The 25,763-nt window shown below is 46.6% G+C and overlaps 1 protein-coding gene across 2 annotated transcripts in view; it reads right to left on the reverse strand.

Moving 5' to 3' along the window:
* The window catches only part of RPS24 (ribosomal protein S24), a 574,280-nt gene that overhangs the window by 530,375 nt on the left and 18,142 nt on the right, over window positions 1–25,763 (reverse strand). The window lies entirely within an intron of this gene.

Genomic DNA, 25,763 nt, shown 5'->3' on the forward strand with positions numbered 1-25,763 from the left:
GCCCACAGAAGCACAGGGGGAAATGGTTGATGGAGACAGCAGCAGACAAACATGGCCCTGCTCAGCCAGCTGGGCCAGCAGAGCTCCCAGACACAAACATGATATAGGAACGTGGCCCACGAGGAGCCCACAAGTCTCTGTCTGTGACCCCCGGAAGGGCAGCACCATGTAGGGAGGAGCAAAAGTGAGGCCAGGAAGAAGACAGCCAGCCTGGAATGAAGGAAGAAGGTGGGAGGGGCACACCCAATCACCTCATTCCCTACCACCCTTCCAGCTGAGGCAAAAGCCATGAGAACATTATTTCCCAGACCCCCCCTTGGCTGGCAAAGATTCAGAATTCCTGGATCACATGATAAGAAGCAGTCCAGCCTGGGTTCAAATTAAGATCGGGCCGCTTACAAACGGTATGATTTTCTGCAAGGGACTTCAGTTTCCTTACCTGTAGTTATTAGTCACCATCGAGTCAGAATGAAACGTATGCCTGGTCCTGCAACATCTCCATGATCGACAGATGTGTTCATAGGTGTTTGCCCTGGCCACAACCCCAGCCGAAGGGGCAGCCCTAAGTGGCCATGTTTGTACCACATGCTCTCCCCCAATTGGATCAGAGGACACCTCACCTAAGGACACCAAATTCATTGGCTAACCAGTGACCAATCAGATTTTTTTCACTCAAGAATTTGAACCAAGGGACCGACTCTATAGTTAGATGATGATAGGCTTCTTGGGTTGTGTAGCCTCACGACCAGAATTGGCCCTACAGCAAACCAAGCCACCTGCAAGGTGGATTTGGGAAGAGGGGGGCCAGCTACAAAGCAGAGAAGCCATAATTAAGCTAAGGAATCCTTCCGGCAAAGAGGAAAATGGAGCAGAGGTTCAGAGAGAGGCAAAGGCCACATAGCCCAAGAGAGATGGGGAGACCACAGGCAGAGAGAGATGCTGCCCCACACCTGATGTCCTCCCAGAACTGGTTCCCACGATATCGCTGGCAGCACTTTCTATCTGGAGATTCATGTTCTGTTCTACTAATCATGCCCTGCCCAGCCTCCAGTGCCTGAAATGACCCAAATGGATTGTGTTCCATGTAAGCCAATGATTCTTTCCTACAACAATGGGTATGGTGCTTCCCACGGGTCCCCCACCAAGGAGCAGGGGTGCATCCTTCAGGGGTCTCTAGGCCCTGGTGTGTGGGAACTGGCTCCAAGCTGTCTGACTGTCCTTTGCTCTGTCCTTCCTGGAGAACTAGGCCCCACATGCCTGCCAAGACTTCCTGGAGTTCCTGGGGCAAGTATATGGATTAGGCTTCCACGGTTCAGTTGTCTTTTGAGATGAGAGATCTGGAAATCTTGAAGTTACTACCCTTCACTGAGGAGGTGTCAGTCTAGTCACCCCATGATGGATGTTTGTGTCTAGTCTCCTGGAACTGAAACAGTCTCGACCAAATAAAAATATGACCCTACAAGGCTATTGCATCATTAGCCAAGCTGGCAGTTTGGAGTCAAAGACTTGGATTCAAAATCTGGCTCTGCTACATACTAGCTCTGTGACCTTGAGTGAATGACTTATTATCTCTGTGTCCAGTGGAGGTAGTATCTGACAGATATGGTGGTGGGTGGGTGGATGGGTCAGTGGGTCGGTGGGTGGGTCAGGGTTGGTCCGATCGGTGGGTGGGTCGGTGGGTCGGTGGGTGGGTCAGTGGGTGGGCGGGTCGGTCGGTCAGTCGCCTTTAAGAAACCCGTTAATGATGGGGGAAAAAATTCAAAGCACAAAAATGAGAGAAATTGAGGTCCCTGTGTGAGTGTTGTTTTGAGTTTTTGTAGGAATTGATCTTTTCTCAACACTTTCACAAATAATGTCTCACATGCTTATTACAACCACACCAGGATTTGGGGACAGGCAGAACTACTATCCCCGACTTTCAGATAAAGCCTCTGACCCTGGTCACTTTTCCCTCCCACTCCCCAGAATGATCCAATTCTCCTTTGCAGAAGCCTCCAGGAGGGCGCCCTGAGCAGACTCATGTAGGCCAGTTGTTCCTGTCCTGAGCACTGTCTTCCAGTTTCAGGGATTCAGGGAGGTTCCAAGCTTTGGTGCCACTTCCTTTTGCTCCTGGATCATAAGGACTCTCAGAACAGTTCTGGGCCCAGGGGGACCTGGCTCTGTGGATCTCAAAAGGCCAGAAGCCTCCACCCAATGGAACAACCAATATCTTCTGCCAACCCCAGAACTATTCTCGAGTTAACACAATTCAGAGCCTTCCCTTCCTCGGGGCTCCCACCACCCTGTTTATGTCATGCAATATGGCCTAGAATCATACCCCACCATCACATGTGCTCTAGTTGTACCAGTAGGTCAGCCTTTCCCCACAAGTAGACTGGAAGCTTCCAGAAGTTAAGAGCATGAACTCTAGAGTTTGGCTGTCCGAGTTCAAAGCCTGTCCCTGCCACTTCTGTGCTGGGTGATCTTGGATACTCTGCCTACCCTTCTGAATGTGTTTCCTCTGCTGCAATGGTGCCGACTTTATGAGGAAGTGGTGAGGAGGAAGTGAAATCCACTCAGGAGCAGAGCTCAGCTCTGAGCTGGGTGCGTGTAACACCCGATAAGCTTTAGCTTTCCTCATCCCTGTGGAGACGGCTGGCTGTTATGCCGATACCATTATACACACACGTCATAGAACTAGCTCTCAGGTTCCACTAGACCACGAATCCCTTGAGGATGGTAGCTGTATCTTATTCATCCTGCTATCCCCCAATTCCCAGCTCAAGCTCTGGCACAGATTGGAAGAATGAAGACACAAACGAATGGTTTCCTTATAGCATGTTTAGCTCCAGAATTGTTTGGCTCTGGCTATCACGAAAATGCACTCTCTGAGTCCTCACCAGTTGTTTGGGAGAATCAGGGGCCCACCATGGGCCTGGGACCAGGACTTCTATCAAACTGGGAACAGACACTCTCTCTGTGGATAATGCATCTGTAGATGTGGGAGTGGGGCCACAGTCAGGGATGCCCCAGCTTCCTCTGAGCCCCCAGAGTCTCAGCTGGGACCCCGGCTCACTGTCAATCTCGTTCTCACTCTTTCTGTCTACACATGCATACACAAAAACACATAACCAGACCAGTGACAGAAGTCACCAAGCTGGGCTCACCCAGAAGATCCCAGTCCTCCTGGACAGTTAGGTGAAGGCTAGGAGGTATGGGGAACATTGGAGTCCCCAGCTGGGTCCTTTTTCCTGAGGGTGTCTCTTAACCTGTGCAAAATGCCAATGTCAGCAGTGATAAGTCCAACTAGGCTGCCTGTGCTAGGGACTAGATGGGAACTGGGATCCAGATTCTGGAGCAAACTCAGGTACCAACAAAGCAAAAAGAAACCAAAGGACAAGAACTTTCAGAATTCAGACCAAGAGCTGAGCTCAGAGGAAGGACAAGAGTCAGGACACAGGGGTTGACCATGGGGTAGCTGCCTTACCCTAAACAGACCCCCATTCTCAAGTGGTTCCAACAGGCCAGATTCCCTCAGAGAGAAGCCTTCCCCATACATCACTGTAGTCACTTGCTGGTGACATGATGTCACAGAAGATACCATGTGACCAGCCACCCCACCCTGTCATTCACACAGTCATAGAGGGGATGGTAGTGGTGACAGGTTGCTGATGAGGAGTCAGCTACAACCCCGAGGCTTCTTGCACATGGAGGACTGGGAGGAGGGAGTTCCCAGGAACAGAGACAGAAAGCCAGCCTATCCCCTACCACTCCCTAACCTATACTTTAGACCCCATGAACGCACACTGCTCATAGTTCTCAGCACACCTCATGCTTTCTATGCCTTCATGCTTTTGTTCTTGCTGTTCCCTTTGCCCAGAATGCCCTTCCTACATTTCTTGTGTTACAAGACTCAGCTCAGAGGTCATCCCTCAGGGAAGTCTTCCCCGAGGCCCTAGGAAAGACTGTGTTTGTTCCCTGTGCTTCTCTTAGCTCTTACCATTCAATATTGAGAGTCCACTTGGTTTACGGCTCCCACTGGGTGAAGAGATGTTATGGATTGAGTTGTGTTCCCAAAAAATATGCACTGGAGTCCTAACCCTTGAACCTGTAAATATGACCCTGTTTGGAAAGTTGGGTTTTCTTCTGTTAAGTTAATGAGGTCACATCAGAATACAGTGGGTCTGGAAACCAAATCACTTCTGAGAGGGACCTTATAAAAAGAGCAGAATAAATGAAATGTGTGGATAATTGCCTCCATGAACAACTGTCTCCTTTGCCATGAGACCAGAAGAACTGGGTGGTGCCCAACTACCATTACCAAACATTTTAATCAAAGATTCTATAGAAGAATCCTGATCAAAAGAGGGAAAATGCAGAACAGAATTTCAAATTCTCATGGACTCCAATTTTCTGGAGCCATGAAAGCTAGATGAACCCCTAAAACTATTGCCCTGAGATAACCTTTAAACCTTAAACCAAAAATATCCCCTGAAATCTTCTCAAAACCAAACAATAGTTTAGCTTAACTAGTAAAGAATGCCTGCCTTGAGCACTGTGATCCTTTAAGATCTATCTATATGGGATCAAATTGACAACAGCAACTTGAAAGATTAGATAGGAAATTTACAGGGCAGTGAGATTAAGTCAATGGCGGAGGAACAACTCAGAAGAGGAGGGTAAGAATGGTTGCACTCGGAGAAGGTAATCAATGTCACTGAATTTTACATGTAGAAACTGTTGAATTTGTGTACGTTCTGCTGTATATATTCTCAACAACAAAAAATAAATTATTTTTAAAAGAGCAGAATAAACACAGAGACACACAAGGGGAAGATAGACACCATGTAAGGACCTGTCTATAAGCAAAGGAATGTCAAGGATTACTGGCAGGCATCAGAGACTAGGACAGAGGCTCAGAGAAGGAACCGACATGGCCAAGACCCTGATTTGGATTTGTAAGCTCCAGAACTGGGAGAAAATCAATTCCTGTTCTGTAAAACCATTCACTTGTGGTATTTGTGTTACGACATCACTAGGAATCTAAGACAAATGCTCCCTTAGGTCAGCGACCATTCTTGGTCATCCTTGGACCCCCAGCACCTAGCACAGGACTTGGCTATAATAGCTGCTCCCTTGAGTGCTGTTGAACAAGTCCTCATTACAGAGAAAACGCTGGTTGGGATTATGGGGCAAGGCAGGAAGGAGAGAGGATGTGGCTGCCAGCAAGCACGTTGATGGTAGAGACAGAGCCGCAGAGGGAGTTCAGGGCTGGTGACAGACACTGGGGTCTCCAGCCTGGAGGTGATACCTGGAGACATGGGACCAATCTGAGCTCTTTGGGCTGAAATGTGACTTGAGGCTAGGAGAGGAGGAAAGGAGAATGAGGACCCTCCCAATGCTCCTAACATCATCGCAACCATACGCCAAGTCTTCCCTCTAAATACGTGCAAAAGGCTATCAACTGGAATATTTACTGTTGTCCCCGGGGCACATAGGTGAGGGCAAAGAGATGCTGACTGTCACACAGCTAAAGAGAGGCACCAGCAACAGACCCCTACCCAGGATTTCACCAAGAGGAAACGGAAGCAGCCCATCTTATACCAGGCCCCAGCCCATACTGTCACCCCTCACCCCTCACCCACACCCACACCCACACCCACACCCACACCCACACCCACACACACACTCACAGTCTATATAAAGACAGGGAGAAAAGGGCCACTGGGGGAATCAGTCTTACAGAGCGTGTTGTCTGTGATGAGAGGGGCTCCAAGAGAATTGCTCAGAGAATAGGGACGGCCACCAGATGGGAGGCTTGCTGAGCTGCAGGATTTGTGGCCATACCCTGGCAGAGAGGAGGGAGCAGCGCTCAGGCTAGATGGGCCCAGGGGGCCCCAGAGCTTGGGAACGTGCACGAGCATGGACTGAGGTGCCCGCTTGCCTCGGGATCTCAGAAGGCGGGAGGCTTGCCGGAAAAGCCCATGACACCAGCAGGGAATAAAGGCCTGGGGCTGGGGGGAGACCTATGCCCCTGGTGCCATGGCCTCCAGAAGGCACAGAGGGGCCTCAGCTGCTCCTGTGGAGCCACAGGAAAGCACAGAGGTTAGCGGGTGGACTGAGAGCCACAGGGCAGCCCAGGAGAAACACGCTCCTAAAAAGGAGACTGGGCTGCACATGCTCCTGGGGCTGCCCCCTCCATTGGCAATGGGTATTGCTGGAGTGAGCTGGGCACGGCCCTAAGGGAACCAGGCCACCATCTCCACGGAGACCCAACAGCAGCCGAGGCAGCAAGCTGTAATGAAATCAGACCAAAGGAGCGACGCCCCACCTCCAACAGTTGACCATGTCTCTAAGAAGACCTGCCTCCAAAGCCTACTGTCTCTGCCCCCACCCCAGAGGAGCTGACCCCAGGCTGGGGCTGGGGGGAGTGAGAGCAGGAACCAGCGCCCTCCCCACTTCAGTTCCCTGAGGATGGGTCTGGCCTACAACAATAGGCCAAGGGAAGAGTTTCAATTCAGAGATGAGATAGCAGTTTTGAACCAGAGTAGACCTTAAATGACCTTAAAGCTACAGACTCTGCTCTGGCCGATGGTAAGGGTAATTTGACAGAGGTCAGCAGAAAGCAGTGACTGGAGAAAAATAAAGCCACAACACATCTATGCCCACCGAGTTAGCGCTCGTGAGTAAGCCAATTACATGGAGAACGGTGCAGAAGACCCCCTCTGGCCTGACTGACAAAAAAAGGGGGGAAGAGGTGGTCAGCTCTCGGCCCCCCACCTCTGTTTCTCAATAGGACAGAACTTAAGTAACAACCTCCCAGTCTTAATTAGCAAACAAAAAATAGCCAGACACGCCTCTCACTGTATGTCCTTATTTATACTGTCATCTGCTCCAGTATTTGAATATCTAACTTTCCGTTGGAAGACAGATGCCTGGATGTTCACACCCCGTTCTAATGGCTTAATACCCTGGGTACTGCAGCGGGGAGGGGGCTGTGGGGAAAGAGAGGGGATGAAAGCTGCAGCCACACTGAGCACAACTTTGGAGCAAATGGGCTTGAATATTCATTAAACAACATTTAATTTAAACACCCAAACTCTGAAGGCAGCAGCATATGGCCTGTTTTCTTTTACATAAACTGAATAGGAGGTTGGGCCATTCATTTCTGCAGAGATAATGTTCTTTACCAATGAAGATCGCTCCCTTTGAGGGCAGCCCAGCACTGGCCTGGGCCCACTGCCCCGCTGCTCCCATGGGCTCCAACACAGCCCATGTTAAGAGCTCCCTGGCTGGTCCGCTTGAGGGGGCCGAGTGATGCAAACCAAATCCCCATCACCCATCAGGGGCAGATGAGGGCTTTATAAAGAGGAAGACGCTGGAGGCCTCCTGGCTCCTGGTTTTCGGCTTGGGAGAGTGGATTGAATGGAATTCTCATCCTCCTGGAATGGGCCTCCCTGGTGCCTGGGGACAGTGCAGCATGTCCAGACAGCACAAGCCTGCTGGGACATGTCAGTGTGCAGCCACCAAGCAGAACTGGGGCTCTCTCTACGCCCTGCCCAGGACTTGGTGTACAAGCCAGGTGTGTGTGTCCACACAGCTCCACAGGCAGATGTACATGTGAACACACGTGTGCACTTCTAGGGGGGCGATATATGCTCGGGGCCCGTGTGCTGGAGGCAAGTGCATGCAGGAGCACATACAAGGCCTCTCTGGGCATGCCGGTAGCTGTGTGTGTGTGTGCGCGCACACATGTACTAGCAGGTTTGCCTGGGGAGGTGGGCAGCGTCCTCTGTAACTGTGTACATATGAGTGCTTGGTAGGTGTGTAGCTGCACACATCCACAAAATTTCAAGTCTATCTACATATATACAGGGGTAAGGGGCCTTGCTTTTTTTTTTTTTTTTTTAACAACTACCTGTCACTCAGGAAGAGTCCCTAGGTGGCACAAATGGTTAGCATGCTTAGCTGCTAAGCAAAAGTTTGGAGGTTCAAGTCCACCCAGAGGTGCCTTGGAAGAAAACTCTGGTGACCTACTTCCAAAAAATCAGCCCTTGAAAACCCACAGCAGCACAGTTCTACTCTGACACACGCTGGGTCACCGTGAGTCAGAATTCCCTCGATGGTAACAACGTGCTTAGTACTTCTACTCCACCTCCTAGTTCACTACCTACCGCTGGGGTCTTAAAAGCTTGCAAGCCGCCACCAAGGCACAACAATCCGTCTCTATTCACCTAGAGAGATAAAGCAAAAAGGAGCACCAGGAGCAGGGGGAGGATACGGAATGTGTGGCTAGTTGCCTCCGTCAACAGCTGCCTCCTTTGCCAGGAGAGCAGAAGAACTGGATGGTGCCTGTCTTAGTTAGCTATTGCTGCTATAACAGAAATACCACAAGCGGTTGGATTTAACAAAGAGAAGTTTATTTTCTCACAGTCTAGTAGGTTACAACTCCAAATTCAGGGTGTGGCTCCAGGGGAACGCTTTCTCTCTCTGTCAGCTCTGGAGGAAGATTCCTTGTCATCTATCTTCCCCTGGCTGAGGAGCTTCTCAGGAGCAGGGACCCCAGGCCCAAAGGACGGCTGTGCTCCTGGTGCTGCTTTCTTGGTGGTATGAGGTCCCCACCTCTCTGCTTGCTTCCCTTTTCTTTTTATCTCTTGAGAGATAAAAGGTGGTGCAGGCCACACCCCGGGGCAATTCCCTTTATATTGGCTCAAGAACATGATCTGGGTAAGGGTGTTACAATCCCACCCTAATCGTCTGTAACATAAAATTACAATCACAAAATGGAGGACAACCACACAATACTGGGAATCATGGCCCAGTCAAATTGATACACACATTTTGGAGGGGACATAATTCAGTCCATGACAGTGCCCAGCTATCATCACTGAACATTTTGATCAAAGATTCCAAAGAAGAAGCCTGATCAAAAGGGGGAAAATGTAGAACACAATTTCAAATTCTCATGGACTCTAGACTTTCTGGAGCCATGAACGGTAGATGAATCCCTGAAACTATTGTCCTGAGATAATCTTTAAACCTTACACCAAAAATATCCCCTGAAGTCTTCTTAAAACCAAGGAATGTTGTTGTTAGGTGCCGTCGAGTCAGTTCCGACTCACAGCAACCCTTTGCACAACAGAACCAAACACTGCCCAGTCCTGCGCCATCCTCACAATAGTTGTTATGTTTGAGCTTATTGTTGCAGCCACTGTCAATCCACCTTGTTGAGGGTCTTCCTCTTTTCTGCTGACCCTGTACTTTGCCAAGCATGATGTCCTTCTCCAGGGTCTGATCTCTCCCAACAACATGTCCAAAGCATGTAAGACCCAGTCTCACCATCCTTGCTTTTAAGGAGCATTCTGGTTGTACTTCTTCTAAGACAGATCTGTTCGTTCTTTTGGCAGTCCATAGTATGTTCAATATTCTAAGCCAGCACCACAATTCAAAGGCGTCAATTCTTCTTCGGTCTTCCTTATTCATGGTCCAGCTTTCACATGCATATGATGCTACTGAAGATACCACGGCTTGGGTCAGGTGCACCTTAGTCTTCAAGGTGACGTCTTTGCTCTTCAACACTTTAAAGAGGTCCCTTGCAGCAGATTCACCCAATCCAATGTGTCGTTTGATTTCTTGATGGCTGCTTCCATGGCTGTTGATTGTGGATCCAAGTAAAATGAAATCCTTGACAACGTCAATCTTTTCTCCGTTTATCATGATGTTGCTCATTCATCCAGTTGTGAAGATTTTTGTTTTCTTTATGTTGAGGTGCAATCAATACTGAAGGCTGTGGTCTTTGATCTTCATTAGTAAGTGCTTCAAGTCCTCTTCACTTTCAGCAAGTATGGTTGTGTCGTCTGCATAACACAGGTTGTTAATGAGTCTTCCTCCAATCCTAATGCCCCATTCTTCTTCATATAGTCCAGCTTCTCGGATTATTTGCTCAGCATACAGATTGAATACGTATGGTGAAAGAATACAACCCTGACACACACCTTTCCTGACTCTAAGATAATCAGTATCTCCTTGTTCTGTCTGAATAGCCGCCTCTTGATCTATGTAGATTCCTCATGAGCACAATTAAGTGTTCTGGAATTCCCATTTTTTGCAATATCCATAATGTGTTATGGTCCACAGAGTCGAATGTCTTTGCATAATCAATAAAACCAGGTAAACATCCTTCTGGTATTCTCTGCTTTCAGCCAGGATCCATCTGACATCAGCAGTGATATCCCTGGTTCCACGTCCTCTTCTGAAACCAGCCTGAATTTCTGGCAGTTCCCTGTCAATATACTGCTGCAGCCGTTTTTGAATGATCTTCAGCAAAATTTTGCTTGTGTGTGATATTAACGATATTGTCCTATAATTTCCACATTTGGTTGGATCACCTTTCTTGGGAATAGGCATAAATACAGATCTCTTCCAGTCAGTTGGCAAGGAAGCTGTCTTCCATATTTCTTGGCATAGACGAGTGAGCACCTCCAGTGCTGCATCTGTTTGTTGAAACATCTCAATTGATATTCCATCAATTCCTGGAGCCTTGTTGTTCACCAAAGCCTTCAGAGCAGCTTGGACTTCTTCCTTCAGTACCATTGGTTCCGGATCACATGCTACCTCTTGAAATGGTCGAACATCGACTAATTCTTTTTGGTATAATGACTCTGTGTATTCCTTCCATCTTCTTTTGATGCTTCCTGTGCCATTTAATATTTTCCTCATAGAATCCTTCCCTATTGTAACTCAAGGCTTGAATTTTTTTCTTTAGTTCTTTCAGCTTGAGAAACACCAAGCGTGTTCTTCCGTTTTGGTTTTCTGTCTCCAGCTCTTTGCACGTCATTATAATACTTTACTTTGTCTTCTCGAGCCGCCCTTTGAAATCTTCTGTTCAGTTCTTTTACTCCATCATTTTTTCCTTTTGCTTATCTGCTCGACATTCATGAGCAAGTTTCAGAGTCTCCCCTGACATCCATCTTGGTCTTTTCTTTCCTCTCTTTTCAATGACCTCTTGCTTTTGTCATGTATGATGTCCTTGATATCATTCCACAACTCCAAACAATAGTTTATCTTAACTAGTAAAAAACCTCTGCCTTAAGCCTTATGCTTTTTTTTTAAATTGTACTTTAGATGAAGGTTTAGAGAGCAAACTAGTTTCTCATTAAACAATTAATACACATATTGTTTTGTGACATTGGTTGCCAACCCCACGACGTTGTCAACCCTCTCCCCTTCTCAACGTTGGGTTCCCCGTTACCAGCTTTCCTGTCCTCTCTTGCCTTCTTGTCCTTGCCCCTGGGCTGGTGCATCCATTTAGTCTCATTTTGTTTTATAGGCCTGTCTAATCTTTGGCTGAAGGGTGAACCTCAAGAGTGACTTCAGTACTAAGTTAAAACGGTGTCTGGGAGCCATACTCTTGGAGTTTCTCCAGTCTCTGTCAGGTCAGTAAGTCTATTATCTTTTTATGAGTTAGAATTTTGTTCTACATTTTTCTCCAGCTCTGTTGGGGACTCTCTATTGTGATCCCTGTCAGAGCAGTCAGTGGGGGTAGCTGGGCACCACTGAGTTGTGCTAGACTCAGTCTGGTGGAGATAGTGGTAGTTCATTAGTCCGTTGGACTGTTTCCCTTGTGTCTTTGGTTTTCTTCATTCTACCAGCAGTGTGCACTTTTAAGAACTATCTATATGGGACCAAACCAACAACAGCAACTCGAAAGATTAGATAGGAACCTTGAGGGGGAAGCAGTGAGTTTAATGAGGGAGGAACAACTCAGAAAGGGAGTGTGAGAATGGTTGCACAACTAGGAGAATGGAATTAATGTCGCCGAACTGTACATGTAGAAACTGTTGAATTGGGGTGTGTTTTGCTGTGTATATTCTCAACAACAACAAAATCAATAAAACTTAGAGAAAAAAAAGAGTTGACTCAGTGGCAACTGGCTTGGTTTTTTGGATTTGTCACTCGGGGGCTCTTAACTTAGGACCCACAGACACCTTCCATGGAATCCATAGATAGAATTCAGGGAGTCCATGAACTTGGATGAAAAAAAACTACATCTTTATTTTCACTAACGTCTAACACTTCTCATTTACAGATGTAGGCAACAAACGACAGTAGTCTGAGCCATTCTAGTGACTGTCACCAACAGACATCACAGATATGTTCATACAACATCACAGCTGTTGCAGATATCGAAAGTGTCATTTATACTCTCCACTGCGACTTTGAATTATACTAGTTATTAGGCCTGCCGCAAGATGTTGTTATTATTTCATTAATAAAGGAGCATGTATGTCACTTTATCACTCATTTTAAACTATTTTGCTAATTGCGCTTTAACAGAATTAGTTTACATTGTACGTTAATGTTTTCTACGCCTTTGTAAATATTCCAAAAGGGGGCCTATTGGCCACCAGCCTACCAAAGGGGTCCAGGCAGAGGAAATGTAAGGCACCCTGCATTGGTGTGGGGGGCGGGGGATGCAGACACCTGAGGCTCTCAGCCAGTGATCACAGGTGCCCATGGGGACATGGACGCTCACCTCCCACTGCCCTTGCCCTCCATGGCAGAGGTGTAAGGTCCTCGGAGTAAGACCTTCCCTAGAGGGTGCATGCATACTGGTGGTTTAAAAAGTCATGAGTCTGTAGACAGGTTCCTTTCCACGGTCTCAAAGGCAACAGAAACCATGCTGACAGCTCCAGCTGGCCCACGCTCTGGAAGATAGAGCTCTGAGCATTTCCCTGGCACTTAACCCTCCAAGCCTGGTCAGAGAGAGGCTCAAAGGAGGAGCAGGGGCTCGGGCAGGGCTTTGGAGGGTGCTTCCAGCAAACGCCACATCTGGCTGTCACCATCCCCACCCACTCCTCTTCTTCATTGCCTATCCATCCAAGGATCAGCTGAAAAAACAAACCCAACCAGTTGCCATCAAGTCAGCTCCAACCCATGGTGACCCCGTATGTATCACAGTAGAACTGTGCTCCGTAGGGTTTCAATGGTTGATTTTTTAGAAGATCACCAGACCTTTCTTCCGAGGCACCTCTGGGTGAGCTCAAACCTCCGGCCCTTCAGTTAGCAGCCAAGCATGTTAACTCTTTGCATCACCCAGGGACTCCAAGTATCAGTTCCAAAACCAAAATCAAACCCATTGCAATCCAGTCTATTCTGGCTCATGGCAACCCCACGCGTTACAGAGTAGAGCTGCCCTATAGGGGTTTCTTGGTTGTAACCTTTACGCAAGCAGATGACTAGGTCTTTCATCAGCGATGCCACTGGATGGGTTCAAACTGCCAACTTTTAGGTTGTTAGTTGAGTGCATACCTTTTGCATCACCCAGGGACCTAATTATCAGTTAAGATTTAATAACAAGTGACAGGAAAACCAACTCCAACTAGTTGAAACAATAGACAGCATTTATTAGCTCCATAACTAGAGTCCAGGGCCATGGGTGATCAGGTATCTAGCTGTTTCTCTCCACTCTCCCCTGCTCTGAATGTCAACATTGTCCTCAGGATGGCTTCTCTCAGGGTAGCAAAAGTCTCCAGGGAAAGCTCTGCAGATCTGCATGTCACACCATCTGGAGCAAGAAAGAGCTTCTATACTTAACCATCAAATGGATGCCACTGAGCCACTCTAACTGGACGAACCTCAATCAATCACATCAGCCGGGGTAATTCCACGCTCTGATTGGCTGAGGTCTGGGTCACTACTCATCCCCAAGCTGTCACTACTGCAGGAGTGGATTCCATAGTTTAATTGGCTTAGAGCAATCAAGACCCACCCCCAAAGAAAAAAAATGAGGGGGGCATAGAATGGATGTCTGGAGAGACAACTCAAAGCTCCCCCAAGATCTCTCTTTCTGTGAAATGGTAAGCAGTCATCTTAGTTCCCAAGCAAACTGGCAGTGCCACACTGCAGAGGCCACTTTATGGCTCCCTATTCACCAACCCCAAAGTGACCACTGAGAAAGGCACCTAGCACTTATCCTTGGTCACCACAACAGGCCCTCGATCTGCCCACTGCCACACAACCCTGCTGCATCCCCCACCACAAGGCAAGAGTTCTTTAACAAGAAGACCCCCAGCATGGGAGATGGGAGGGCTGGGTTCTGCCCCTAACTTAATGTAGAATTCCATTTCTGGGACTGGACAAACTACGACTAAAGACTCTTCTCAATCAACAGGTCATGTTCCACAGCAAGGGAAGAGCTTCCTAGCCCTGGCATTTTGTAGACCCAAGAACGGCCGTCATCTCTCGACTGAGAGCTGCAACAGCCTCCAGCTGGTCTCCCTGTCTCCACCCTAGTCCTGCTCTTCTCTCCAGTCCGTTGCACACATGGTAACCATTCAGTCATCATTCATGCAACAAGTACATATTGAGCAACTACTGGGTACCAGGCTCTGTTCTACATGCTGAGGACATAGCAATGAACAAAATAGATGCACACACACAAATCCCTGCCTTCTAGAAGCTTCCTTTCTTTTGGGAAGCCAGTCAATAAACAATGAGAAAAGCATATAACATGTTTAATAGAAGTAAATGTTATGGAAAAAAAAAAATAATAAAGCAGGCAAGGAAGTTCCAGGGAGGTTGCCGTCTTTGGTGAGGTGGTCAGGGAAGGTGTTCCTGAGACTCGAGTAAAGCCCAGAAGGAAGGAAGGGCATGCTCCCTGAGGTTAGCTGGGGGAAGAGCAAGCCAAGCAGAGGGAAAAAAAAACATGCAAATGCCCAGTGTGGTGCAGCGAGTTACTTAACATGGTCCTTCCAACCATGCATGTAGGAGAAAGATGTGGCAGTCTGCTTCCACGAAGATTACAGCCTTGGAAATTAATTTGGAAGTTCTACTCTGTCCTACAGGGTCACTGTGAGTCAGAATTGACTTGACGGCAGTGGATTTGATTTTTGGCTTCCCATGCATGGCCTTGCAACTCCCACAAGATGATTGAGTGGGACTATGCAAATAAAGTGTTTGTGGCCCACCAAGGGGATTGGACAGCCTGTTAATAATGCAAATAAGGTGAATGGCACCTTTGTGGGGTGGGACCATGCAAACAAGGTGTATGGAACCCTAACAAGGGGATTGGTCAGTTTTGTCATCCCAATAGGCTTAAAATGAGCCAATCTCAGAGCCTGGGGGAGATCTCACTATTACCAAGAAAAGCTGGGAGTAGAGCTTGTCTTTTGGACCCAGGGTTCCTGCACTGAGAACCTCCTAGACCCAGAAGACAGAGAAGTATACCGTGGGAGAAGGCATGAAACAGCAAGAAGTGGTGGCAGGGAAACAATGGCAGCAGAACTAGGAGACCGGCACAAGACAGCGTGGTGGCCTTCCCAGCCCACAAGCAAGGTGGCTACAGTGGGTGTGGTGACCCAAGGAGCTGAGCAAGAGAGCTGAGCACCTAGGGCAGGACACTTGCTGGCAGAGTGGGGTGCCTCTGGACAATTATTGGTGGAGATAAAGAGCTTTGTTTAACACTTGCCCCAACAGGGCAGAAGCCAGGCTGAGGGCTGAGGGCTGAGGGCTGAGGGCTGAGGGCTGAGGGCTGAGGGCTGAGGGCTGAGGGCTGAGGGCTGAGGGCTGAGGGCTGAGGGCTGAGGGTCAAGGGCCAAGAAAGAGGCCTGCCTGCAGGCACAGATGAGAAGAGGCTGTCCTCATCAAAGAACTGTATCCTAAGTCATTCCTGATCCTAAATTGTAACCTATTATTTCCCTAATAAATCCCATAACTATGAGTATGATCTGTGAGCTCTGTGTGGCCACTGGAAAGAATTACTGAATCCAGCAGAGAAGTAGACAGTGCCATGGGAGGGACAGCTAGTGTCAGAATTGGTAAAAAAAAAAAAAAAAAAAAATAGTTGGAGGGTGGAGGTATGTTTGACCTCCAACTCAGAGGGATCAGCTCTGGGCTGGTGTTGATCTTGTTTCTCTCTCCTCCACCTTGTGAAATTAGACAAGATATGACACCCCTGTCATGCCATTTTTGCAGGCAGGAGCCTGGCTGACAGACCAGAGGTCCAGCGAGTGAGCAAGAAGCAGGAGGTGATGGGAGGCTAGGTCAGAGAAGCCCCCAGCAACCAGACCATGCTGGGCCTTGGGGATGGTGACGAGGCTTCTATTCTGAATGAGCTGTGAAGCTGCTGGAGACTTCGGAGCAGAGCAGTGGCCTGAATTGACTTAACACTGTCACAGAGCCACCCTGGCTGCTGCGTGCAGGACCAACTGAAAGGGTGAAGGTGTAGTCAGGAGCCAGGGAGGAGAGCCCAGTAGTAACATGGTGAGAGGTGCTGAGAAGCAGTCAGATTCTGGACGTATTTGGAAGGAAGGGCCAAAAGACTTGCTGATGGGCTGGACATGGGGTATGAGAGAAAAACCAAGGCCGATAACAAGGTTTTTTAAGCTGAGCAGCTAGGAGGAGGAAGGGATGTACTTGCCCTCCACTAAGGTGGGGAGGACCAGCGGGGAGGCAAGTGAAGCAGGCAACGTCAGGAGCTCTGATTCTGGCCAGTGCCCTTTGCAAAAGGCAAACCTGAATGCGTCATTCCCCTGGGTTTCCACTGCTTCCCTCTGACCTGCAGGTACAATCCAGCCTGTTATCTCCATAACTCCTGGACCTTGCCCTCTACATCCCACAAGCTCACCAGTTTTCTCTTTCTTCCGGCTCTTGACACCTGCTCTTCTGCCTGGAAAATTCTTCCCCACGCTTGCATTTCCAAGCCCCATTTCCCACATCTGCAAAAGCAGGAAGGAGTGTAGGACCAGATGATACCTTCGAGCTGCAGCTTCCTGCAGCCTCCAGCCCTACAAGCTTGTCCTGGGTTTCTGCACCCTCCTTCGCCTGGTGCCAGGAAAGGTTAGCAGCAGTCAGAACTCAGCTAAGAGGTCCCTGAGTGGCACAAATGGTTTGCAGTCGACTGCTAACCTAAAGGTTGGTGGTTCAAACCCACCCAGCAGTGCTACAGAAGAAAGACCTGGCAATTTGCTTCCATAAAGATTACAACCAAGCAAATCCTATGGAATAAATTCTACGATGTAACACATGAGGTCGCCAGGAGTTGGAACTGACTTGACAGCATTTAACAAGGAAACAGCAGTGAAAAACAAAAAAGGACCAGCTAAGAGTGTCTCCACGTGGGCTGAAAGAGGCAAAGTATATGATCTCCAAGGACCAGTCTGATATGCAAGTGACAAGGCTTGAAGGGAAAGGGATTAGGAGGGATGTCAAAGCCGAGTGCCTGTGCAAGTCTGAGTAGAGGTAGGAGTGATGAGCCACGTGGGCTGGAGTAGACGAGAACCAAAGCCAAGCACGGCCTCAGCCTGGAAAACCTTCCTCTCCTTTCTTTTTTTATTTTTATTTTTATTGTGCTTTAAGTCAAAGTTTACAAATCAAGTCAGTCTCTCATACAAAAATTTATATACAAACCTTGCTATATACTCCTAGTTGCTCTCCCCCTAATGAGACAGCACCCTCTATTTCCGTGTCCATTCAGCCAGCTCCTGCCTCTCCGTCTTCTCGTTTTCCCTCCAGACAGGAGCTGCCCACGTAGTCTCATGTGTCTACTTGAGCCAAGAAGCTCACTCCTCACCAGTATCATGTTCTCTCATTAAAAAAAAAAAAAAAGAAAAACCCAGTCCAATTCCTGTCTGAAGAGTTAGCTATGGGGATGGTTCCAGTCTTGGGCTGACAAAAGGTCTGGGGACCATGACCTCTGGGGTCCTTCTAGTCTCAGTCAGACCATTAAGTCTGGTGGTTTTACGAGAATTTGAGGTCTGCATCCCACTGCTCTCCTGCTCCATCAGGGATTCTCTATTGTGTTCGTCAGAGCAGTCATTGGTTGTAGCCGGGCACCATCTAGTTCTTCTGGTTTCAGGCTGATGTAGTCTCTGATTCATGTGGCCATTTCTGACTCTGGGTTCCTTTCCCTTCTTATTCATCTTTCACAGCCAGGCCCAGCAGCTCCTCTTCCTAAGCTATTCTACAGTCCCTCTTCCACATGCCCAGGCTCTCCACCCATCTGTCCAACAGAGCACACAGGTAGCTTGCAACCTGAAAGAGCCTCCTACCAACCCCTCCCCTGGGCAAAGTGAGTCAGGGAGGGCAAGAACTTTACCCACATTACATGCTTGTTGTTAGCCGCCATCAAGTCAACTCCAACTCATTGTGACATTATGTACAAAAGAATAAAACATTGTCTAGCCCTGCATCATCCTCTCAATTGCCAGCACATTCAAGTCCATTGTTGTGACTGTTATGCCAATCCATCTCACCAAGGATCTCCCACATCCTCATTGGCCCTCTACATCACCAAACATGATGTTCTCCTCCAGCGGTTGATCCCTCCTGATGACATGTCCCAAACAACTGAGTTGGACAATACTGTTGTGATGCATAGGTTTTCACTGGCTAATTTTCAGAAGCAGATCGCCAAGCCTTTCTCCCTAGTCTGCCATAGTCTGCAAGGTCCACTGAAACCTGTCCATCTTCTGGTATTTGAACTACCCGTGGCTTAGCTTCCAGCATTATAGCAACATGCAACCCAGCACAGTACGACAAACTGACACATAGATGGTGGCATTACATGCTAGTAGGTAGTAGAAACTGGACTGTAACCCTGAGCACCAGATTGCAAATCCAGGGTCCTCTCCAGGACACTTTCCAAACTCAGCTCAAGCCCCCCTCCCCCCAGGAAGCCAGCCCACTATCTCCAGACACTCTGCTCTGTAAGCAGGTTAGCTGGGGAGAGGAGGGAGCACGTTGGTCTTCCTCCCGCACCATGGGGCTCAGACTATACCTTGCCCACCTTCACATCAACTCACTTCCACTCCTGACAATGTACCTACAGCCTCACACACAGCAGGTATGTCTTAAACCTTTTGTGGAATCAAACCAATATACTGTGCCCCAGACACGAGCTTCCTGCTGAAAGGCGCGCCAGTCATCCAGTGGGCCTCTTGACCGGGACACTCTTCCAGGCCCTGGCTCCCTCCTCATCCGTCACCTCCTCTCACCTTCAGGATGTGGAAAAGCCAAAGAGAGATTCTTTCCCCTCTCACCCTCCCTCACCTTCCGCCCAGGGATGTTATGAGAATTAACGGGATAACAGATGAAGTGCCTCCAAGGAAACAGGCTACATAAATCCAAAGTGTTGTTATTAAATTCCAAATTTAGCCCTCAGGATCAGCGAGACATGACGGATCCGGTCTGCAAGCAATCCCAGCTGCACCGACACAAGGCCCCTAGAAAATCAGAAGCCATTATGTAGGGGCTTTGGGAATTAAAGGAAATACTAAAAATCCTCCAGGCCTACACCTTGCCCAGGGCCCAAGGAACCTCTAGCACAATCCCACAAAGAAAACAGTCAGACTCTGCTTGGATGCCACCAATAACAGGAAGCTTACTCTTCCCAAGGTAGCCCTTTCCTTCTTTCATGCTCTGAGTTTTGAAAACTTCCTCCTGTCTGGCCAAATCCATTTCTCCATACCTTCCACACTCCAGGACAAATCTCATCCTTTTCCCACATAATAGCCCTGCACCAACAGCAACCCTCTCTTCTCGTTTCCAGCTAAACACCTCCAAGCCCTTCAAAAAAGTCTCACACGCCATAGTCTCGAGGTAAGTCACTATCTTGATATTCTTTTCTGAATGGGCTCCACTTTATGGTTTCCAGGAATAACATAACCCCCAGGAGGGATCAGATGAGACAGGGTAGAGCAGACCAGGCAACTTCTCACTCTAGGCGTCCTCCTCCTAGGGAGGCAGCTAGGGTATCATGTGCTTTATTTTTAGCAGCTACACCAAACTATGAAATCATACCACCTACATTTAGCATTTAACCCATGACCCTTGCCCCCAGGAGTATCTGGTTGGCCATGGCCTCTAAAGAACCTCAGGAAAGAAACCCCAGCTGGGTGGGACCTTGTTGGAGCAGAGAACCACAGCACAGGAAGAGTCCAGCCACTGGAGTCACACTGATCCAATCAACCCTCAGCAAAGGGCTTAAGTCCTTCCTGAGTTTCAGTTTTCTTATTTCTGACAGGGACAGCAATCCTCGCTTAGCAGAACCATCATGCAAGATGCCTAGCACAGTAAATAGTAGGTGCTTAATAAAAGGAAGGTATTGCTGCAGTTTCCAGGACAGAAAACTCAAGAGGTGGCAAGATGGTCACTGATTTTCAATAAGGGAGCCAAGACAATTCTTGAGGAAAGAACAGTCTCTTCATCAAACGGTGCTGGGACAACTGGATCTCCACAAGCAAAAGAATGAATTTGGACCCCTACCTCACACCATATCTAAAAATTACCTCAAAATGGGTTAAAAACTTAAATGTAAGAGCTAAAACTATAAAACTCGTAGAAGAAAACAGAATTAAATCTTTGCAATCTTGGGTTAGGCAATGGTTTCTTAGACACAACATCAAAAGCACAATAAAAGAAAAAATAGATAATGTGAACATAAACAAAATTAAAAACTTTTACACTTTGGAAGATACTATCAAAAAAGTAAAAATACAACCAATAGAGTGGGAGAAAATATTTACAAATCATATATCTGTTAAGAGACTTATATCCAGAATATACAAAAATACTATCACAACTTGGAAACCCTGGTGGCATAGTGGTTAAGTACTACAGCTGCTAACCAAAAGGTCAGCAGTTCGAATCCACCAGGCACTCCTTGGAAACTCTATGGGACAGTACTACTCTGTCCAATAGGGTCGCTATGAGTCGGAACTGGCTCAATGGCAATGGATGGGCTATTACAACTTAATAAAAAGACAACCCAACTTAAAAATGGGCAAGGACATACTTTCACCTTAAACATAATATTTAAATAAATAAAAATAGGCAAGGATTTGAATAAATGTTTCTCCAAAGAAGATACACAAATTGATCAATAAGCGTAAAGAAAAGATGCTCGACATCATTAGTCATTAAGAAAAGCAAATCAAAACCATAGTGATTCCACAGGATCAGCTAGATAAACGAGATCTTCTAAAAATTAACACTTATGTTCATCAAAGGACTTCACTGGAAGAGTAAAAAGAGAACCAACAGACTGGGAAAAAAAAAATTGGCTATTATAAATTAGACAAAGGTCTCATCTCTAAAACCTACAAGAAAAATCCAACACCTCTACAACAAAAAGAAAATACTCCAATTTAAAAAATAGGCCAAGGAAATGAACATCAACACTTCACCAAAGAAGACATTCAAGCGGCCAACAGACACATGAGGAAGTGGTCATGATCCCTAGCCATTCAAAACAACCCAAACCAAACCCAATGCTGTCGAGTCAATTCCGACTCATAGTGACCCTATAGGACTGAGTGGAACTGCCCCATGGAGTTTCCAAGGAGAGCCTGGTGGATTCAAACTGCCAACCTCTTGGTTAGCAGCTGTAGCACTGAACCATTATGCCACCAGGGTTTCGCCCTAGCCATTAGAGAAATGCAAATCAAAACCACAATGAGATACCATCTCACCCCGACATTACTGGCATGAATCAATAAAGCAAGAAATAAACGTTGGAGATCAAAACCCTTATGCGCTTCTGGTGGGAATGCAAAATGATACAACCATTTTGGAAAACGATACGGTACTTCCTTAGAAAGCTAGAAATAGAAATACCATATGATCCAGCAATCCTGCTCCTAGGAACATATTCCAGAGAAATAAGAGTCGTCACATGTATAGACATATGCACACCCATGTTCACTGCAGCATTGTTCACAATAGCAGAAAGATGCAAACAACCTAGATGCCCAGCAGATGAATGGATAAACTGTGCTACATACACACAATGGAGTATTGAGCAATGATAAAGAACAGTGATGAATCTGTGAAGCATCTCATAATGTGGAGAAATCTGGCAAGCATTATGCTGAAATAAGTCAATCACAAAAGGACAAATATTGTATGAGACCACAACTGTAAAAATTCATGAAAAGTTTTATGTACAAAAAGAAACAATCTTTGATGGTTATGAGAGAGGGGAGGGGTGTTGTTGTAAGGTGCCATCAAGTTGGTTCCGGCTCATAGCGACCCTATGCACAACAGAACGAAACACTGCCTGGTCCTGCACCATCCTCACAATCGTTGTTATGCTTGAGCTCATTGTTGCAGCCACTGTGTCAATCCACCTCGTTGAGGGTCTTCCTCTTTTCCACTGACCCCGTACTCTGCCAAGCATGATGTCCTTCTCCAGGGACTGATCCCTCCTGACAACATGTCCAAAGTGTGTAAGACCCAGTCTCACCACCCTTGCTTCTAAGGAGCATTCTGGCCACACTTCGTCCAAGACAGATTTGTTTGTTCTTTTGGCAGTCCATGGTATATTCAATATTCTTCACCAACATCACAATTCAAAGGCGTCAACTCTTCTTCGGTCTTCCTTATTCATTGCCCAGCTTTCACATGCATATGATGCAATTGAAAATACCATGGCTTGGGTCAGGTGCACCCTAGTCTTCAGGGTGACATCTTTGCTCTTCAACACTTTGAAGAGGTCCTTTACAGCAGATTTGCCCAATGCAATGCGTCTTTTCATTTCTTGACTGCTGCTTCCATGGCTGTTGATTGTGGATCCAAGTAAAATGAAATCCTTGACAACGCCAATCTTTTCTCCGTTTATCATGATGTTGCTCATTGGTCCAGTTGTGAGGACTTTTGTTTTCTTTATGTTGAGGTGCAATCAATACTGAAGGCTGTGGTCTTTGATCTTCATTAGGAAGTGCTTCAAGTCCTCTTCACTTTCAGCAAGCAAGGTTGTGTCATCTGCCTAACACAGGTTATTAATGAGTCTTCCTCCAATCCTGATGCCCCGTTCTTCTTCATATAGTCCAGCTTCTCAGATTATTTGTTCAGCATACAGATTAAATAGGTATGGTGAAAGAATACAACCCTGACGCACACCTTTCCTGACTTTAAACCAATCAGTAACCCCTTGTTCTGTCTGAACAACTGTCTCTTGATCTATGTAAAGGTTCCTCATGAGCACAATTAAGTGTTCTGGAATTCCCATTCTTCGCAATGTTACCCATACTTTGTTATGATCCACACAGTCGAATGCCTTTGCATAGTCAATAAAACACAGGTAAACATCCTTCTGGTATTCTCTGCTTTCAGCCAGGATCCATCTGACATCAGCAATGATAGCCCTGGTTCCATGTCCTCTTCTGAAACCAGCCTGAATTTCTGGCAGTTCCCTGTCGATATACTGCTGCAGCCATTTTTGAATGATCTTCAGCATAATTTTGCTTGTGTGTGATATTAATGATATCGTTCTCTAATTTCTACATTCAGTTGGATCACTTTTCTTGGGAATAGGCATAAATATGGATCTCTTCCAGTCACTTGGCCAGGAAGCTGTCTTCCATATCTCTTGGCATAGCCGAGTGAGCACCTCCAGCACTGCATCTGTTTGTTGAAACATCTCAATTGATATTCCATCAATTCCTGGAGCCTTGTTTTTCGCCAATGCCTTCAGAGCAGCTTGGACTTCTTCCTTCAGTACCATCGGTTCCTGATCATATGCCACCTCTTGAAATGGTTGAATATCGACTAATTCTTTTTGGTATTATGATCTGTGTATTCCTTCCATCTTCTTTTGACGCTTCCTGCATGTCTGCCAGTTTGTCGTACTGTGGGGGCTTGTGTGTTGCTGTGATGCTGGAAGCTATGCCACCGGTATTCAGATACCAGCAGGGTCACCCATGGAGGACAGGTTCCAGCTGAGCTTCCAGACTAAGACAGACTAGGAAGAAGAACCCAGCAGTCTACTTCTGAAAAGCATTAGCCAGTGAAAACCTTATGAATAGCAGCAGAACATTGTCTGATATAGTGCTGGAAGATGAGCCCCTCAGGTTGGAAGGCACTCAACAGATGACTGGGAAAGAGCTGCCTCCTCAAATTAGAGTCGACCTTAATGACGTGGATAGAGTAAAGGTTTCAGGACCTTCATTTGCTGATGTGGCACGACTCAAAATGAGATGAAACAGCTGCAAACATCCATTAATAATCGGAACCTGGAATGTACGAAGTATGAATCTAGGAAAATTGGAAATCGTCAAAAATGAGATGGAATGCATAAACATCGATATCTTAGGCATTAGTGAGCTGAAAGGGACTGGTATTGGCCATTTTGAATTGGACAATCATATAGTCTACTATGCTGGGAATGACAACTCGAAGAGGAATGGTGTTGCATTCATTGTCAAAAAGAAAGTTTCAAGATCTATTCTGAAGTACAATGTTATCAGTGATAGGGTAATATCCACACACCTACAAGGAAGACCAGGGGAGGGATGGGGATGGAAGAACACTTAATAGACAATAGATAAGTGGTAACTTTGGTGAAGGGTAAAACAGTACACAATACTGGGGAAGCCAGCACAACCTGTACCAGGCAAGCACGTGGTTGCTCCATAGACACATCCAAACTCCCTGAGGGACGGAATTGCTGGGCTTAGGGCTGTGGGAACCATGGTCTCAGGGAACAACTGGCTCAACTGGCATAACATAGTTTATAAAGAAAATGTTCTACATTCTACTTTGGTGAGTAGCGTCTGGGGTCTTAAAAGACTGTCAGTGGCCACCTAGGACACTCCACTGGTCTTACCTCTTCGGGAGCAAGGGAGGATGAAGAAAACTAAAGATACAAGTCAAAGATTAGTCTAAAGGACTAATGGACCACAACTACCACAGCCTCCACCAGACTGAATCCAGAACAACTAGATGGTGCCTGGTTACCACCCCTGACTGCTCTTGACTGGGATCACAATAGAGGGTCCCGGACAAAGCTGGAGAAAAACGTAGAGCAAAATCTAACTCAAAAAGAAAGACCAGATTTGCTGGCCTGACAGAGACTGGAGAAACCCTGAGAGTATGGCCCCCGGACACCCTTTCAGCTCAATAATGAGGTCACTCCTAAGGTTCACCCTTCAGCCAAAGTTTGAACAGGCTCATGGAACAAAACACACAAATGGAAGGAATACACAGATCATTATACCAAAAAGAATTAGTCGATATTCAACCATTTCAAGAGGTGGCATATGATCAGGAACCGATGGTACTGAAGGAAGAGGTCCAAGCTGCTCTGAAGGCACTGGGGCAGGGACTGGAAGGCAGGAGGGAACAGGAAAGCTGGTAATAGGGAACCCAGGATTGAGAAGGGAGTGTTGACATGTTGTGGGGTTGTTAACCAATGTCATAGAACAACGTGTGTACTAACTTTGATTAGAAACTAGTTTGTTCTGTAAACCTTCATCTAAAGTACTATATATATATATATAATTCATTTAAAAATAGCAACAGTAAATCTGTTATCCCAATATTTTTATGAAAAATAACTATATTCTCTAAAACAAAAATAAATTTATTGAAAAGAGAAAAAACCACAGTGAGATGCCACTTCACACCCGCTAGGATGTCTAAAATAAAAAAGACAATTAACAAGTGTTGGTGAGGATATGAAGAAATTGAAACCCTCATTCATTGTTGGTGGGAATGTAAAATGGTACAGCTACTTTGGAAATGACTTTGGCAGTTCCTCAAAAAGTTAAACATAGAGTTATCACACGACCCAGCAATTCCGTTCTTAGGTATACACTCGAGAAATAAAAACATACATCCACACAAAAACATGTGTACAAACGTTCATAGCAACAGAAGTATTCATCGGCAGAATATCCAAAAAGTGAAAACAACCCCGATGGCTTGATGGACACATAACCAAAATGTAGTATATCTACTCCATGGAACACTGTTCAAGCATAAACAATATTCATAAAGCAATGATT

The sequence above is a fragment of the Elephas maximus genome, chromosome 16 (assembly GCF_024166365.1).
Source record: "Elephas maximus indicus isolate mEleMax1 chromosome 16, mEleMax1 primary haplotype, whole genome shotgun sequence".
Taxonomy (NCBI): Eukaryota; Metazoa; Chordata; class Mammalia; order Proboscidea; family Elephantidae; genus Elephas; species Elephas maximus.